The sequence below is a fragment of the Lathyrus oleraceus genome, chromosome 6, assembly GCF_024323335.1.
Source record: "Lathyrus oleraceus cultivar Zhongwan6 chromosome 6, CAAS_Psat_ZW6_1.0, whole genome shotgun sequence".
Lineage (NCBI taxonomy): Eukaryota > Viridiplantae > Streptophyta > Magnoliopsida > Fabales > Fabaceae > Lathyrus > Lathyrus oleraceus.
Window position 1 is genome coordinate 82,710,745 of NC_066584.1, and position 3,464 is coordinate 82,714,208.

The following is a 3,464-nucleotide window of genomic DNA, read 5'->3' on the forward strand; positions in this document are numbered from 1 at the left end:
GAAGGGTCTTCCCAGTATAATGGGGGTAACTTCATCTTCTCTTATGTCCATAATTATAAAATCGGTGGGAATGTAGAATTGACCTATGCGTACGGGAATGTTTTCAAGAATTCCTACGGGATATCTAACGGAACGATCTGCTAATTGCACAGACATTTTAGTTGGTCTTAATTCTCCCATTTCAAGTCTCTTGCATATGGACAAGGGCATAACACTGATACCGACTCCTAAATCGCATAAAGATTTGTCTATGACAAATTTTCCTATATGACAGGGTATAGAGAAACTACCAGGGTCTTTAAGTTTATGAGGCATATTCTGGATTATTGCGCTACACTCAGCAGTGAGTGTAACGGTTTCGCTCTCTTCAAGTTTCCTTTTATTAGATAAAATTTCTTTTAAGAATTTAGCATATGAAGGCATCTGTGTAATAGCTTCTGTAAAAGGAATGGTGACGTTTACTTGTTTCAGTAGGTCAACAAATTTTTTAAATTGGCCCGCGTATTTGGTTTTAATTAGCCTCTAAGGATAAGGGATAGGTGGTTTGTAAGGCGGCGGAGGTACATAAGGTTCTTTGTTTTCTACGGTTTCCTTATTACACTCTTCCTTTTCCTTAGGTTTACTTTCTTCCTCAGTTGACTTTTTAGAGTTTTGGTTATCAATCCTTGGGTCAGACGGTCCTTCCACCTCTGTTCCACTTCTTAATATAATTGCATGAGCGTGGCTTTTCGGGTTAGGTTGGGGCTGTCCAGGAAATGTACCAGTTGGGGCAGCAGTAGGCGCTTGTTGTTGAGCTACTTGCGAGATTTGTGTTTCCAACATTTTGTTATGGGTAGCCAGGGCATCTACTTTACTTGCTAGTTGTTTAATTTGTTCGTTAGTGTGTACATTCTGGTTTAAGAAATCTTTATTGGTTTGCTGTTGAGAAGCTATGAAGTTCTCCATCATGATTTCCAAATTGGATTTTCTAGGAACATTATTGTTAGGTGTAGATGGGGTCGGCTTTTGATATCCAGGAGGTATGGCTGGGGCTTGACTGGGAGCTTGTCCTGGTGCGTATAAAGCATTATTACTCTTATATGAGAAATTATGATGGTTCTTCCAGTTTGAGTTATAGGTATGCGAGTAAGGATTTCCTTGAGCATAGTTCACTTGCTCTGCTTGGATTCCTATTAAGAGTTGACAATCTGTAGGAGTGTGACCTTGAATTCCACAGACTTCGCAATTTTGAGTTACGGCAACCACGGTGGCTGGAGGTGATACATTTAAACTTTCAATTTTCTGGGCAAGAGCATCCACTTTTGCATTAACATGATCAAGGTTACTTATCTCGTACATGCCTGTTTTCGTTTGAGGTTTTTCTACCATCGTTCGGTCGCTTCCCCACTGATAATGGTTTTGGGTCATGCTTTCGATAAGTTGATAAGCGTCAGCGTAAGGTTTATCCATGAGCGCACCACCTGCGGCGGCGTCTATGGTTAATCTTGTGTTGTAAAAGAGACCATTATAGAAGGTATGAATTACTAACCAGTCCTCTAAACCATGGTGTGGGCAAAGTCTCATCATGTCTTTGTATCTTTCCCATGCTTCGAAAAGAGACTCGTTATCTTTCTGTTTAAATCCATTTATCTGGGCTCTTAACATAGCTGTTTTGCTTGGAGGAAAATATCGGGCAAGAAAGACTTTCTTCAACTCATTCCATGTGGTGACTGAGTTGGAAGGAAGAGACCGAAGCCATCTTCTAGCTTTATCTCTTAACGAGAAAGGAAAGAGACGAAATCGAATTGCCTCTGAAGTGACACCATTAGCTTTAACAGTATCTGCGTATTGAACAAATACGGATAAATGAAGGTTTGGATCCTCGGTAGGATTTCCAGAAAATTGGTTCTGTTGTACTGCCTGCAACAGTGAAGGTTTAAGTTTGAAGTTGTTTGCTTCGATTACGGGTGGAGCAATACTCGAATGCGGCTCATCTTGTGATGGAGTGGCGTAATCTCGAAGAGCACGAGCTGGTTCTGCCATCTCGGGTATCGGCGAAGGAAGAATATTTTTGAGATCAGGAATTTCGATTGGAGGAAGATTGTTTGCAGCACGATACTCCCAAATTCGTCGTAAGACTCGGAGATATCGTTCAACGTCGTTGATTCGTAAGTAATACGGTTCTCCTTGTGAGCGAGTGTGTGGCATACAAATCAACGAAAGATAAAAAGAAAAAAAGAAAAAATTGCCTTAGTCTCTACAGCGTAACAGAAGAGTTACGATATCGACTAAATAAAAGTCCCCGGCAACGGCGCCAAAAACTTGATCGCGACTTTATGAGTCTAATGGGGTATTAACTGCAAGTGCATAGTCTAATCGCGTAGTAATAAAAGATATCGATCCCACAGGGACTTAATGAATCGATATACCGTTTTTCTAGGGTTACTTCGTAAAGCTAAGGCAGATGATACTTTGATGATTAAGGGAAATAGTAAAACTAAAATTGGATCTAGATTAAATATCAAATAACGCGGATATCGGTATGTAGTTCGTCGTAATTAGGGAATCAAATCTTCGTTGGTTTCTTGGTTTTAAAATAAGTCCTTTCATTAGACACTATTGATTAAAATCCTTTTCTCAAACTCTCGCTCTGTTGAATAGACTATGATTTTACCTTAACGTACGCTCTCACTATTTAGTTAAAACTAAAATCACTTTTTGAAAATAATAGAATCTATAGAAACTCTTTTTATTAAAATACTAACCGTTTAAACACCCTCGTCTTAAACTCTCGCTCTGTTGACTTAGATTATATGAGTAAACTTAAATGTTTAACTCTCGTCCTCACATTTAACCTTTAAAAATACTTTTTAAAAATGATTAGAATTTAATTAACTCCAAAAATTGCTTTCGCCCTGATTTAAAGTTAATGTCCAATTTACACTGTCCAGTTAAAAGCTCAAACCGTCGTTCTATTGATTTTAACTTCTTTACGTCTTTTACTCTCGTACAAAAACTTTGGTATTAACTCTGTAAATTGAGACCATAAAAAGAGTGACTATATTTTTAAATAAATTTAAACCGACTTAGGTTTGATTCCTTTATTCCGCTTACTTTACATACCGATATCTAAATTAATTAGCCGGACATGCTAAACAGGCCTAAACAATTATCATGCTTAAACAAAGCCATATCAGACAAACAATATAGATAAACAACAGGGCATAACATATATAAATTAAAACAATAAATTAAAGAATCTGTAAAATTAATAGAAATCTTGATTGTTCTCTAACTTCGATGCTTGAACACTCCACCACAAGCCGGTTGGATTTGTTCTTCACAATCTTCGATCAGACAGTAAAATAAAGGCGAAGGAATAAAATACTATGATCCAACGTAAGGTTAGATCCAGTAAAAGTTACACAATAGTCTCCGGTGTAGAAACTATTGTGAGAAAATAAATTCAATGCTTTGGAAATTAA

At 37.6% G+C, this 3,464-nt stretch overlaps 1 non-coding gene across 1 annotated transcript; it reads left to right on the forward strand.

The window, feature by feature from the left end:
- The first annotated feature begins 1,537 nt into the window (after positions 1-1,537).
- LOC127099664 (small nucleolar RNA R71) lies at positions 1,538-1,644 on the forward strand. Its single transcript, XR_007794143.1, has one exon. It is a non-coding gene; the product is annotated as a small nucleolar RNA R71 (small nucleolar RNA).
- The last annotated feature ends 1,820 nt before the right edge of the window (positions 1,645-3,464 follow it).